General features: G+C 36.1%; 1 long non-coding RNA gene across 1 annotated transcript; it reads left to right on the top strand.

Annotated features, from left to right (window-relative positions):
- Positions 1-1,403: 1,403 nt before the first annotated feature.
- On the top strand, positions 1,404-13,544 carry LOC140431275 (uncharacterized). Its single transcript, XR_011949650.1, has 4 exons — positions 1,404-1,602; positions 1,806-1,901; positions 2,186-2,283; positions 13,358-13,544. It is a non-coding gene; the product is annotated as an uncharacterized lncRNA (long non-coding RNA).
- Positions 13,545-16,245: the final 2,701 nt, after the last annotated feature.

Below are 16,245 nucleotides of genomic sequence, written 5' to 3'. Positions count from 1 at the left end.
GAGTCCAAATAGCCGGCTACGCTTCGGTCCAATTTGGGATATTTCAAACCCCTAATCTGGCTAAGAAGGGGTTGGTTGGTTGGTTGGTTGGTTGGTTGGTTTGTTTGTTTTTTTTCTGCTTCTTCTTCTTCGTATTTTTCCATCTGGCTGTAATTTTCAACTTTTCAACATTGTCACACAAGTCTATGTACATCGGCAATCGTATGGGATTTTGGATTGAAGACACGCTGAACTATAACTGGAATTCCACGCGGTGAAGTATATGAATATTCGAGGTATGGATCGATAATTAATTTTCAACGGAAGATTTAAGCACCGTCTAATTTGGTTTGCGGAATACAATAGTTTTTTTTTAAAGATTATTTGCTGTTAGTTTTTATTTTCATATTTACAAATACTTTACAGATTTTTTTTAAAGATAATTTGCGGTTTATTTTATTAATTCAATATTTACACATACCTATTTTAATTTTGTAAACTGCGTCTAAGGGGGGGTTATATATTTGAGATTTATTTTTTTTATATTATTTTCTGCGCACGCACTTGAGCTCACGTGGTGTCCTATTTGCGTTAATTATTTTTTTTTGGTTGGTATTGAACCGCACACCCCTTAGCGTCCGGTACTTTTGACACGTCTTACCTTTCATTTTGTTCTGTTAAGTAGAAATAACTTATGAATTTTTGTTAGGCAAGCAGAAGCCGCATTTTTATATTATTTTTTTATTAAGCCTATGGTAAAGTTAAATAATATTGTAATATGTAATATGTATGTATTTATTTTCAACTATCTTGGGAATCTATTTATTAAAATTGACTAAATTCTAATCTGACAATTTCATTTATTTTTTTATTTATTCAGGTTGTATACTGTTACTTAGTATTTTAGTAGTAAACCTATTGGTAAGTTGGTGGTTTATTGAATAGCAACGTAGGGAAGGCTGTGGGCCAATTTACCTGGCGCCCCTGATATAACTTCGGATTTTTTTGTTTTGTGGACCGCACGACCATCTCCACTGTTTTGTCTAGCCGCGAGCCATTCCCAGACTGTCACCGTATAGTACTTTTCTTTCCGGGTGTACGTCTGATTTATATTTGGTACAATTTGTAATTTTTTTATATAGATTCGGTTTTGTACGCCACAAAAAACAGTTTTTAGTTGTAACGAATTATGTTTTGAATCGAGTATCTAATTCGGTTATTTACAAATTAGTAAAGATTAGGTTAAATATCAGTGCTGCAGAAGACCACAAAAGTTCTGTGGTATTGTAAGCGTAATATAAACAAATAGTTTATATCCCTATATCGAAATGCAATACTTTTATTTATGAAAAGCAGAAAAAATACGTGAAAATTGATAAAGTTGTAAGCAGGTTGCGATATCGCCAAAACCGCAAACTGTTATCTAGGTGTAGAACAACAGCGAAGACTTCATCGTTTCATTTTAAATAATATTTTTCAAAGAAATGTGCGTGTTATGGATTATAGTGTAAAAAATCAGAAAAATGTGGCAAAATGTAAAAATTTTGTGAAAAAATATGTAAATATACATTTATATGCCTGTAAGGACCTACCAAGAACAAGGATTAACAGAAGAAAACAGAGGTAAGTAATAAGAACTATTATTATTATTCAATGACTGGTGTCTAAAACGATTCAAAAACGTAAGGAAGGTAAAAGCGCTAGCATGTATTTTGTAAAAAATGTAGATTTAATACACATGTACAAAATGGCGGTTGTACCGGCAAAATATTTCAAAACGTGGTAAAATAATTAAGAGATTAAAACAGTTTTACTTTTGCTTACAGAGTATACCAAAGGGATAAAAAGCCCATAAAGTTCTAAATTGTCAAAAACTAAGGCGTAAAGACCGACAGGAATAGACGAAGTATACAGATACTAAGGTAAGATATTGTTATTCTGCATTAAGCATGCCTATTTTTTAACAAATACCATAAATGTGCCTGGTTTTTAACAAGCACGTAAATAAAATGTCTACGAAGGTTTTTTTTTTTGCAAAATGTCCAATATGCAGATGTCCCAAATGTCTAATGAGCATGCGCAACAAAGTCACGCTATTTGTTTAATAAAAAACGTTTTTAAATGTAAAAGAAAGAATACACGAGTACCTAGAAAAAATATTACACAGTACAAGCATTGTACAAATTCTGTAAACTTATAATTTTAGATGAGAAGCCGAACATGAAGCATCAGTGCCCTCCGTAATTAATATTTGGAAATCAACAACAACAACAATTGACAACGTTAGACGCTGAATAACTAAGGGTAAGCAAATGATTGTAAATTTTTGCTTTAAAGAAAAGAATATAAAAATATGTAAAATTTGATTGTTGTAAGTATCAGAAGTCATAAGTTTGTGCAATATGCGGACAAAATAATAAATTTATCAATTTATTATTATTAGATAACAATTTCCTGTTGTTTGTTTGAGAATTGTCGATCTTCTAATAGTATGAATTTATTTTACATAATAATTAAAAGAAATACCAAATGTTTAGTAATTGTTTTTACATTAAGAATAAAGAGATTATAAATAATAGATAAATAACAAAAATTATTATACAGGGCGGATAAAATGAAGATTTTACATATAGGTTTAACCAAAATGTTCTTGTACAGGGTGTTTATAAAACTTAAGTAAATATAATAGCCCTAAGTAATGTTACATCTCTTTCCAAGGCCTACCCAGGAGGCAATACGTCAACATTATATGACATATTCGTGGATATATCAAAGAATATTGAAGTATTGGAGATGCTTACGGCCTCGTTAAGATTCCCCGCCATATGTCTCAATATACAGAGCATAGAAAGACATAAGACAGGCCTACGGTATTTGGGCCCATCCATGCTTTGCTTATGTAGAAATCACATATAAGTAGTGTAAGGCCCAGTAAATATCTTTTAGTGATCTGTGCAGAGTATCTTTTGGGTATCAGGCCGCTAACGAACACATAGCTCCGGAGTTAACCAGACCGGTTCATTAAGTAGACAGTGACTCATAGCAGATATCTTTTGGTGATTTATCTGAGCATCTTTTAAGATTTTTTATTATACAGAGGTGTGGTCAGGGCTTAGTTCAAGGTAAGGCTCAGTAAATATCTTTTAGTGATCTGTGCAGAGTATCTTTTGGGTATCAGGCAGCTAACAAACACATAGCTCCGGAGTTAACCAGACAGGTTCATTAAGTAGCCAGTGACTCATAACAGATATCTTTTGGTGATTTATCTGAGCATCTTTTAAGATTTTTATTATACAGAGGTGTGGTCAGACCTTAGTTCAACGGCTACTACTTTGGGGTAGTCTACCACTGACTAAATAGTACTGACTCTTGGGAAGGTTATCAGGGATTAAAGCTAAAAGGTTTTTACACTTAAATATGTAGATATTCTTCATAAACAAAGCGTGGATAATGTCAAAATATAACCTATGCAAAAAAGTACAGTAGCTCTTAAATATTTTTTAAAAATGGTAGATAGCATTTTTTAACATTGAAAATAAGATAACATTCTGAAATTTTGAATATTGTTGATGTTTTTTAAATTGAATGATAATTTTCAAAACAAATCATTTTACATAAAAAAGTAATTAGCGAGGCATTTTTAAGATTTGAATGTCGAATTTAGTGTCTTTAAGTTGTATGTAAGCATTGGAACTGGCTACATTTTCAATTTGTTCTAACATTTTTGCCATATTGACATCTGCACTAGTTGTTGTCGAAATAGGATGATTGAAATTGTCATTTAACGCCACAATACGGATTCTGTCACCCTTTTTGTAGCCAATTTGCTTTTTTATATCGTTAAGAGCAGAGTCTAATTTCTTTTTCAAAGAGTCTTGATTAAGACCACCACCTACATAGTTTTCACAGCACAGTTGGAAAGTGCACTGATGAGCATTGAATTTTTTAATTTCTCGTTGATTTATAATATTTACAGACCACATTTTGATACGTGTGTACTCTATGAGTGTTCAACTGTGAATGAAGAGATTTTGACATGTGACACACTATTAACAGCAATCTAAGAGGCCTTGTAGCCTAGAGGCAGGGTATCCATACACTCATCATTATGTACAATTTTTCGTTTTTTGTAGTCCATCTTGAATGTCTTCGATACCCTTTTTTTCGTCACTATGTCTTTAGTGTGGACATCGCGGCATATTTGGTCATATGTGAGCTTGATTTGTTTGGTGGGGTCGTGTATGATAGCAGTCATAGCGGAGGCTTTGAGTACTAGGCTGTTCTCGTAGTTTAAAGTAAAGCCTTTGATTTTAGTCACCTCTTTGCCCTCGACTGTTTTGTAGTAATAACTTTTTGGTCCAGTAGCCTGCCATTCTACAATATAATCATCTGACCCAAGCTCATCGCTCCAATCGCCCAACATTTCACCTGTTTCGACAGTGTTTAGGCCATCATCAATATAAACAACGGAGTCTGTCTCGAAATAAGCTACAGCCTCTCCTAACCTATCAATCATATCGTACAGTCTCAGACGAGCGTTACTTGTCGTAAATAAAGCCACAAAAATATTTGTAGATGCGGGGTCTTCTACAAATACGTCCTTGTAATCATATGAGACTTGGGCTATATGATCGTTAACAAATATCACATTAGTTATGTTAATCTTATCATCCATCAAGAGCTCATACCATCTTTTGAGGTCCACAACATACTCTGTCTGTTTCATATTCATTCTTTGCCCAAACTTGCCCCATAGACTATTCAAGCATAGTTTAGCGACTGCTCGTTTACCAAGATTTGGAGATATCTTCTCCAAGTCTAAGTCTATGCCCATTTGTTCTTTTACAACCCGAGCGTATTCTTCGTTTGAGGCATATGTATGTGGACTAGTTTCTAATTTTATTTTCATAAAATCTTTGACATAGCCCTTAAATAAATCCGTCGAAGTTTGTTCAAAATTCCACACCTCGTACACTTTCAACATTTTATACCCCTTTTCTAGGGCTTTATTGATCTCTAGAGTCGTCCACATACCTTTTAATGCGCGTTCTGAGTCATCATGATCACAATGTTCGCAATCTTCCAAGGCGCATTGATTACACAACGGAAACATTAATTTGTCAGTTTTGACAGGTAGGACTGGGTGATATAAGTTGGTAGGTGGTAGTATTTGACAATGTACTAGGCCAAACCACGAGGGGTTGTATGATTCAGGTGCATGTATTTTAACAGGGTGGCCAATGGGGTAGCGGTCATAATACTGTACAGTAGGGTAAAGCGATACAATATCTATATATCTAAGCTTTTTATCAGTCACATTTAGTTTTATGGCGTTTGTTCGTCCTCCAAAGAATGCTTCACGAGGCTTTAAGGGTTCAACAATTTGAGGGCTCGGTGCATTTTTACATTCTTTTGATTTTAACCATTCACATTCCCACATTTCTACTAATTTGTAACCAGCTTCTTTTATTTGTGCGGCTCTCCTCAGTGTTCGTTCGTACAAGTTGCTCATTGACTCATTGTTGACATAATTAATTGTGTTGGGTGCAAAACACTCGGGGTGGCCATGCCAGAAACAACCGTGGTACTGGTACACAGTATTTGTACAGGCATCATAGCCATCCACTTTTGCACCACAGATCGTAATTTCGCCTCCATTAAGAGCATGTTGTACGTCTGGAAACTGACTGAGCCACTTTATGGATGCTTCACTGTACGTATCCTTAAGATCCTGTTTTACAACCCCAATAGTATTTGGTTGCAGATATTTGGCCCTATATATAGCCATACAAACACTAGCAATGGTCAGATATTGGAACGGGTCAATGTTAGCGATCCCCAAAAATTTTTTACGAAATTCCAAACAACCTCTTCGTAGAATATCTACATCTGAATCGCAGTAGGTATGTAGCTCCCTCTGAAAATCAAACTCATCGTTTTTATGGTCCTCATACCATTCGAGGAAAGCTGTACGTTACTTCTCTTTCATGGTATTGGGACCATAATATTTAGGGCTTGGTAAAGCCCCAACATATTGTTGGTTCTCAGGCACATTAAAAAAATGTGGAAAATACCCCTTCTTCAACTCTGCCAATCCAAACGTTTTGGGGAATTCTGCCAGAGGACCGCTCACGAAATTCGAACTATCAATTATTTTTAATTTAATAGCAGGTACTTCTAGCAGCATCAGTTTTGACCCATTGTAGATGGTGTACGGTTTTATCGTGTTTTCTACACAGTATTTCAAAATAAAATACGAGTCGTAACTTTTCCCGTTATGGGCAATTGCTGTATAACCCCTGTGTTTCTCAGAAATTAACCATTTACAGAACTCATCATTGTCTTTGAAAACAAATTTATTACCATTAAAATCGTGGGCTATTACCAAGTTCGGTATGTGTATACCTGTGTCTTGCATTGCTTCATAATCGAAAAATAAATATTTTTCTGTATATGTGTAACGGTTTATGGGTGTGTTAGAGAGGCCGTTGCATTGACATGGATATTTACATGTAACAGTTGTTTTATAATGCTTCCGACAACCCATATTTTCTTCATTACTACGATTATTACATACACACGGTACTTCGCAAATTCCTCCTTTGGCGGGTTTTTTCATCATATAGCAATGATGCGTAGCTATCTCTACGAATGTGTTACAATTCCTGCACATCGAGTAGCCGCACACATGCTCATTGGCTCTTTTACATACTTTATTGCACTTTTCACATTTAAATACTTCTTTGCACATTGCTTCGTGATTATGCATGCATTCAATATTAAAGCAGAAGCGGTTACATAATTCGCAAAGGATCTTTGTGTGCGTCGACAAGTCGTGTTCTGGATGCTTGCAGATTGTACACAGAGGTGCTTTCTTGCACTTGTGCTTATTTGAGCCCTGATAAGGTGTATCGCACTTTGTACAGTAAAAATGTGTGCCATACAACCCTTTCAAACTGTTGATTACATCGAAGTGGTTACCGTTTTTATATAGATAAATTTTGTTTGTTTTTTCGGGACCCTCGTATATGATTGTGTTGAAATTTTCAGCGCAGATGATCTTAATTTGCACATTCAACAGTTCTTCGGCCTTCTTAAAATCATCCAAAGTAAAGCCGTCGACATAGCAACCACCCAATAGACCACAAAGTTTTTCCGCCAAAACAGTCTGTAATGTTCGGCCATCACGTATGCTCTGAGTATCCCTTTTGATCAATTTGTGACCCAAAATCTCGTTTGTGATGTATGTAAGAGCCGTTACGATTGCTCTAGCCCCACAAAGATTATCAGTATTAACAATCCGTGTAATGCTCTTTTTGGTTCGACGATCCTCTGACAAATTTATCATTCTACGACGACCGCTACCCCTAGGCATCTTGAAAATTTGAATATCGAATTTCGTGTCACCCAAAAGAACAGTATCGTTAGATGTTAATATGTTTTCAACTTGTTGTAATAAATTATCCATATTGTCTTCTGTGGTCACTTTTGTCGATATAGGGTGATTGAACTTGTCATTACGTGCAATTACGCGGATTTTATCCCCTTTTTTGTAGCCACCCTGTTTCTTTGCATCATTCAGCGCATCCTCCAACAGAGCTTTCAAGTTCTCTTCGCCGCGGCTAGGAGAACCGCCTGTATGCTGCTCGCAAGAGAGCTGAAAACTATGTAGGTACGCACAAAATGTAGTTATGAATCTACGCGCTAAAACCTTCAATGACCAATTTTGAACCATTTCGAAAATTATCAAAATTAGAAATTTAAAAATCAAAAAAACTTTACAATTTTTCAAAAAAACTAAAAATTTAAAATGTAATATCTATTTTTCAAAAAACATGCACACTTACTGTAAAGGCTGATAAGAGCAAGAGCTGATAAGAGAGAGAGCACGTCTTAACGCCAGGGGTGACTGATAAGAAATGAGAGTAACACACACACACACACGCAGTGATCAACCCTGCCCCTAGGAACATGTGTATACCAATGTAAGAATGGGATCCACATGTCCGAAGATCAAACCGGTCACACCTCGCTAGTCGAAGTGGTACCTATCTGACCCCCAGGCTTTTCCACCACCCCTCCTCATCGTGTGACTTACGTGAGGAGGCTTATGATCTGAAATTTACTTAAGATGCCCTGGGTAATAGGACATCCTCGGTTTTTAGTGAATGTGGTTATGCCACCTAACTGTAGGGGTAGCCACATCTAGGCTTTTCTCCCTATTTACTTTACTGACTCAATTGATTTTACTCTAGCTTTACGTCGGAACTTGAGTCCCTAAAAAAAGAAAAAAGAGCGTGTGTTCCGACCATAGAGCCATCAGCCTGAGCTGATGGCTCTATGTCCGGAAAAGAGTGTGTGCTCGGTCACTCAGCCGCCGATTTGGCAAAATAAATTTTGTTCTCCTCGCCGGCTGAGCACCCGAGAGGGGTCCGGCCACCAAGCCCATGCATGCCGCACATGACCTCAGTGCTCGGATTTCGCGAGTAGATCTTTCATTTCGATCTGCCTTAAGGGCCTAGTCCGCGGAGCGGTATATAGAATTCTATATTTGCTATATAAGGTAAATTTACGTTAAACGGTTTAATGAAAAGTATGAATGTATCAATATGAATTTACGTTATTTAATCAGAAAACACTTTTTTTTTTTGTTTTTTTTTTTTTTGTTTTTTTTTTTTGTTTTTTTTTTTGTGGACTTCCTTGTGGCGTCGGGACTATAAAATGCCTGGGCAACAATTCTTTCCTTTTTTCCTTAATCCTATTTGTGTGCGTGTATTGGGGTGTGCATTCCCAAGTGTATAATGCTCTCACACACCCCGGTGTATATTGGACTTATAATTACCTAAAAACCTAAAAACCTAAAAAAGAAAAGCGTACCCTCTCGCCAGAGTTTTTTTTGGTGTGTTTTCTGATTGACTGCATTTCTTTGTTCGTTCTTCTTGCAACCATCTCATTCTTTATTTATTCGTTCGGGTTCTCCCTATATCGAGCTATCTGTTGTTTTGGTCTTCTGTGTACCGTCCTTGTGTTTTCATTGTAGTTAGTCAGCTCTCTTAACATTCTGCTGGGGTGGTTTCTTAGTCCGTTAAAAATTTCATATGCTCTCTCGTCTAGCGTGCGTAGGATTCTTGTTTGTCCTGAGTCTCTATATACATATCTCAAGGGTACGTACCTTGGTATCTTAAGGGCATCTCTGACTATTTGATTTTGAGTAGTCTGTATCTTTTTCCTGTTTGTTTTACAGGTGTGTCCCCACGCAGCGGATGCATATGTTAGGACTGGCAGGATAATACTATTCGCAACCCTGATTTTGGTTTTAAATCGTAGTTTACTTTTCCTTCCAATAAGTGTTGAGAGCTGACTTTTCAACGCTTTGGCTTTGCGTATTTGCTGATTGATGTGCTCAGTGAACGTTAGCTTCTTATCTAGATGTACCCCTAGATATTTAGCCTGGTTGGTCCAGTCTACTGGGGTGTTTTCGATTGTAATTTCGCGATTTGGTACACTTCTTCTGTGACTAAACATTACAGCCTGTGTTTTATCTGGATTTAGGGCTATTTTCCATTTTATACACCATCTTTGGAATCTGTTTAGTGCTCTTTGCAGATGATTAGCTGCATGATCCGGGTTTCTCCAGCTAACAGCTATTGCTGTGTCGTCAGCGTAAAGACTCAACAGAGAGCCTGGCTCTTTTGGCGTGTCGGCCGTATAGATGGTGTACAGGTACGGCGACAGCACCGCTCCCTGAGGCACACCCGCCTCCAGGGTCCCGACTTCGGATAGGGTTGCCCCTATTCGAACTCTGAACCTTCTGTTGGCAAGATATGACGCAAGGAGGCATGTCATCGCCTCACTGTAACCAAATTCATTCATTTTATAGTGATGAGAGTAAATCATCTTTTGCGGGCCTTTTATACGTTTTCACCCTAGGTCACGTGACACTCTATGATAAGGAAAAGGGGTAGTACTGTTTGAGAAAAAACAGGGGTGTTTATTTTTAATTTTACATAAAAACAGCTGTATAAAGTATTTAAAACATATCAGTTAGTCTTTTTACGAAATCCCGGTTGTAAATTATCTATATTTTCGAGTTGCGGCTAGCTATTATCATATTGTGATAAAGCAATTAAAACCGAGTTTATTCAAAATAATAAAAGTATGTACATTTATAATTAATTATTAGAACAAAACAAAATCTATTTTGCCAAAAACGACGATCATTTTTTCAGAAAATAATATTAAAATTTAGGGCGTTGTACCGCTTCGGGAGAACTCGTAGCACTTCGGCTAGAAAATCTTTGCAAAATTAACAAGATCTTACCTGTCGACGAGAATTACGTCATCGCTACTTTTAGGCAAAGATAGTGCCGTGTGCAAAACATACTTGTGTTTTATCAAGGTATTATGTCAAACGGTTAAGATAGGTGATGTCATTGATATTTTTAGATAATGACGCGGGCGCGGCGTTTTGGTTATGTAGAAAATAAAAAGGCATGCTAAATTCCATATTATTTTATTTGTTAAATTAATACATATTACATGTTATTCTTGAAGGAAGGCGTCGGTTAGTGAGATGATGACTTCTGAAGTATTCCGTTTTCTTAGTAGCCGCTAGATGGAGACAATTAATGAATAAGCTCTAGATAACGCAATTCACTTATTATTTCTTCTGCTTCTTTTCCATTTAGAGCATCGCTTTTCGAAAGAATTTTGAGGCCTTCTACAAGTATATTTGGATCGTTATTTTCGTTATAGAGGGTCCATATTTTTTCCACTTCGTCAAGTAACTGTTTGTCGACAGCACTCAGATCCTCAATACGAATTTTATTTTCCTGCTGTATGTCTGGTGTATCTTGAACATTGTTGTGTCTTTTAGACTTTTGATGTACTGACATTGACGCATCGTGGTCATGTATTTCGACCTTTCTTGTAATACCATTTACGGTCTGTGGTCTTCTTCTACACAGGTGTTCCGATGCAGCGTGGTCACGTGATTCGTCATTTCTTACGTTAGAATGTAAAGTCTGTGGTTTTTTTCTTTTAGCTGGATACATGGGCTTAATAATTTTTTCGTATTTAACGGTGTGAGATTGGTGACGTAGCCTGCCTCGTCCGTCCTTGTGGGCACCTGATATATCTAGCATAGATTTGTAGATTTTTTGATCGGCTAGTGTGTATTGTAGAGGGTTTTTGGAAAAAAGCAATTCGTATAAACCAGGTGTAGCTTTAAAAATGTGTGAATCCATTTGAATGTTATCTTTATCAAAATCAATGGGATGAGTTCCAAACTTCCAGTCACCGGTAGACCAATTAAATCTCGGACCGTATACTTGGTCGATGTTCCCCACATCTTGGATATATTTTTTAAGATAAGGGTAGGCATCATTACCCTTCACGGCTTGAGTACGTCGAACTTCCTCGGAAGTGAGGTGTTTTGTTTGAATATTTTGTGCTTCGTCTTCTTCGAGATCTGGTGTTTTATTAGTGTTGGTTTCATTTGTGTAGTTGAGTATTTCATTAAGAGGTGTAGTTACTGGTTTTAACGTCGATTCTAGTAGCTCTTTTTGATCAATTTGCATCCTTTTGAGATCATTATACTTTGCCCTCACAATTGCGGCGAGTCTTTTTACTTGAACTGCTCTGTTTGACGACATCTTAACAAATGATGTCATAGTTTTCATCTCCTGTATTTATACCCTCTGCTACCCTCTGTTACCCTCTGCTACCCTCTGCTTGCATGTCGCTGACGGCGTCTGAACTGTTAGCGTGCCACTGATGGCGCCTGCTATGTTCTGCAAACCTCTGTTACACTCTGTGTGTCTCTGTGTAAGTCTGCATCCGTCTGTTAGTATATAGACATTGGCCTATTAACACTTTATTTGATTCTCTTTTATGATTTTTCTTTTAAACAATACCATTCTTATCTGATATCCTTTACAAAATGACTGCGGTTTCTTGTTTGTTTCAAAACAAAGATATAAATTTCGAATTTCGACCTGAAAATGTAACAGTCTTTGATATTCTTTTATCTTTATTGGTTGCTTGAACATGGCTGAGTGCGAGTTTCTTGTTCAAATTAACATTTTATCTGAAAATTTTCAATTCGTTACCATAAATCTGATTCAATTCACACAAGATCTTGACTTTGTGTTGATTACGTTCGCAATAAATAATTTCGTCTACAGTGGTGAGATATGGCTAGGTAATAATTATGGTGAGGGCGACTTGCTTCAATTGCAGTTTTCTATAGATGGACAGATATTTTACATCGAGAACTTGTATGTGAACGAGGGTGAAACGATGGAAGTATTCGTAGAAGATGGCTATTTTACCTTTGGCACTGTGAACATTGTTTTCACACCTACTACCAGTAATGCTATAATGATTCTCTAATGATTTAATGGTTCTATTATATGTAGTTTTTACTGTAAAAGTGTAAAATAATAAACACATGAAATTTTTAAAATTTTTATTTAAACGTCTTTTTTTTTTGGGGGGTGGTGGCGTTGTTGTTTGATCCTCCTCATCCTCCTCTTCGTTACTGTCTAAACCATCAAGCCTGAAACAAAAGCCGCATTATATTATACATATTGCAACACGTTTAATACTTACTCATACAAAGACTCCTCGCCTAAAATATCCAGGATGGTTCTGTAAATCAATAAAACAATAATTCTATAAGTAATCAAATGTGGTATATACATACTCTTCAGCAGCTGCCTCCCCCTGCTCCTCGCCCTCCTTTAAAGTACCGTCTATTAATTTATCTATTCTGTAAACATAAATGTCTGTTAGTATAAATATCAGTATTCATTAAAATTTACTTACTCTTCGTTTTCTTGAGGTCTTCCGCCACAATGAGGCTGTACCAGAACCCCATTTTTTGTGTAATAACTATAAAATAATAAATAATAAACAATAATAACTAATAAAATAGAATTTATATAGTAACTTACTCTAGTGTCTCTTGACAAAAACAAAATAAACATTTGCATTTATAGCAGAACATTTTGTATGGTTGTGAAACAGCTTGGTAGGCCTTATATACATTGGAGTAAACCACTAATATTTTTGTTATTGTGTATTTTACGAAAAACAATCTTGGTTTTGTATCGTCCTAACCATGCATTTGTTTGCTGCATTTTCCTATTATATGAAGATAAATCAATACTTTGATAAATAAGTGGTTAAGGTGTTACAAAAATCTTTTAAACAATTTTTCAAAGTGCGGGAACGTTTTCGTTATCGTTATTGTCCTTGCATTTGTTTGTTGCACTTTTCCGTATTATCTGCGGTGTGTTTCAATACTTTGATAAATAATTGGTTAAGTCATTATAAAACTGTTTCAGTTATCACTATTGTTTTTCCGCTTTGGTAGGTTTAATCAATGCAGAAGCTTGCATAACCCGATCAACAACAGATTCTGTGGTTAGATATACGTTTTTAGAAAAACAAGTCTTAAGACCAAGCCTTGATACTACCCCACCATATACATACTATAAAAAGCCTGCTCGAGAGCATTGAGTACTATTTAGTGTCTACAACCTGAAGCACCAACACGATACCTCCAGGTATGTATATTCTAAGCAAAATAATATTTCTTTTTTTTTTATTTTGTACATGACATTTTATACGCGACTATGTCTACTTATAAATATTACTTAACCTCTTTACTGTTTACTAATAATTTAAAGGAGTCGGTTGTTTTATTTGTATACCTTTCATAGCTATTGCTAGACCCTTGCTGTACATTTTCACAAGCAAGTGGCTGGTCAGTAAAATACTCTAGATAGGAAACTGTGTTTGATATCATTTGGCTATGCGGTTTGTTTGTGAGTCTGCTTAACCTTTGTTTACTTTTCACCAGACTCTTAGCACATGAATTATACTTATATCTACTTATTTTATCAGGAAATTCTGTACTAAAGTTGCTTTCTTTAATAAACATGTCACAATACCTTAAGGGATGCCGTAAATGTCGTCTTTTGGATACTCTGAGGTATTAAAATACCGATGACAAACCTTGTTTTGTGTTATGGTATAAACATGGTGCTTATCTGAGTGTATTAGATTCTGTGTGGCCGTCTTTGTCGTAAAGTTATCTAAACACTGTACGTAGTTCTTGATGTAGCTTAAATATACATTATGAAGTCCATAGTTGTAAATGTTGAGATCTGTGTGGAAAAGCCTAACGAAAGGTTGTGTCATGTGTAAGGAATTATGTCCTCGACCGTCCATACAAATTATTAACATCCAAATACATTATTTACCGGTTTTCGTTGAAGCATAATTGTTCATATACTTACGGCGGATCTTGTGATCTTGCTCATCAGTATTAGACAAATTTGTTTTTCGGGAATTGTCTACAAGTTGACCATTTGTTTTTAGATATATCCACTTATTTTTAATCATTATATAGGGAAATTTTTATGGTCATATGTTGGTTATTATTTGCCTGAGCGACACTGTATATTCCTCGAACGCCATTTACCTCTGTACTCCTTGACGGATAGGTCGTATTAGGTTTTTCGTTTTTTCTATACGACTAAATTATATAGATGTATCATAAAATAATAATAATATAAAATTATGTAGTAACTTAATCAGGCTCTTTTCTGTGGTTCTCCTGATTTGTTGTAATACTCTACGGTATTACCTGTACGAACCCTTATAAATCATCTCGAGGATTCATCGGTAAAGTTGTCATTAGTTGTTGAATCTCCATATTTTACATACCCTGGGTATAGCGGTTACATATCTACGTATATTATTTTTAGCTGTTCAGCCTGAAGAATCGCAACGGCACCTTGCGTATTCTGATGGCTTCAGATGTTGTTGTTGTTTCTGATAGCGGAAACCTCAGTACTCAATATATATATATATATATATATATATATATATATATATATATATATATTACAGTTTTGCTTTAGGTGTATCCGGACCATACTTGATTTTAGAAACTGCTAATACTTGGTTTTTTAATTAGACCTTAACAATACTTCCAAACGGTGCTTCATGGTGGCCTGTATTACCTTCTGTGTCACAGCTAAGTACTTTATTGTTGAACTGTTTACATACAAGTACATATTATACTGAATAGCTTTGTTTAACATTATTAAATACCTCCGTAAAACATATTTGTCGCTTATAGGAGGGTTTTTCGATGGTTTCTTTACTTCCTCCTGTGAATATGAACTAACTATATTTAACCTATTTTTGTACGAGATGGTGTAGTGTCGTTTTAAATGGCACGGGTGGTTGGTGGGAATACCTTTGTTCTGTTCCTTTACCAATGTTCTTTTTCCTTCTTTCTGTCGTTTAATCAAAATATTCGAAACTATAAAACGTGGTGTTTTCGTTGATCCAGTAAGACGTTCAGAAACCCTGTCACAAGCGCCTGTAGACGTTATGTCAACTAATTACTTTTTGCAAAACGCACCTCGTTTCGCAACGAGTTGCGAAACATAAGAGAAGTGCCTGCTGAAGTTCGAGTCCAGTGGTTACTTTGGTCGAAATGGGGTGATTGAACTGGTCATTGCGGGCAATTATGCGAATTTTATCTCCTGTTTTGTATCCGCCCTGCTTCTGTGCGTCATGCAGTGCACCCTCCAAAAGAATTTTCAAATTCTCTTGGTCGTGACTCAGAGAACCCCCTGTATAATGTTCATAAGAGAGCTGGAAACTATGTAGGTATGTGTGATTTTTTTTACTTTCAGCTGTACCGTGACCATGCAATATCGTCGACCTTAAATACTGGCTTTAATTTTATGTTAATTGTTTTTAATCCTATATTTAACCTATTTTTGTACGAGATGTTGCAGTGTCGGTTTAACTGGCACGGGCGGTTGGTGGGAATACCTGTTTTTCTGTCTCCTTTACCAATGCTCCTTTGTTTCCACCTTCCTGACGATTGTAAATTTTTTCTGTAATCATTGAAGTTAGGACCTCTTATGTTTTTCCTGTGGTTCTTAGCGTTGTCTAAAACGTTATCTGTTGCCAAAAAGCGTTTGCCACAAATATGACAAACAGTTGCTCCATTTGTGTTGGGCTTTTCAGAACCGATATAGCTGGCTATATATATTGAACAATATTTGCTTCGTAAATACTTCTTTGTTACTTTACTATTTTCTGTTCGTTTACTTCGTGTTGCATGAAGTGTGAAGTGAAGAGGGTTATCACCATTTGTTTTACCTACTTCGTGTAGAATGGTATTACTTTCTATAGGTAGTGTTATGCTTATACTCTTTCTAATATGTAGCCCTG

This window comes from Diabrotica undecimpunctata, unplaced genomic scaffold (genome assembly GCF_040954645.1).
Source record: "Diabrotica undecimpunctata isolate CICGRU unplaced genomic scaffold, icDiaUnde3 ctg00000606.1, whole genome shotgun sequence".
Classification (NCBI taxonomy): Eukaryota; Metazoa; Arthropoda; class Insecta; order Coleoptera; family Chrysomelidae; genus Diabrotica; species Diabrotica undecimpunctata.
This window is presented reverse-complemented; position numbering and strand designations above follow the sequence as displayed.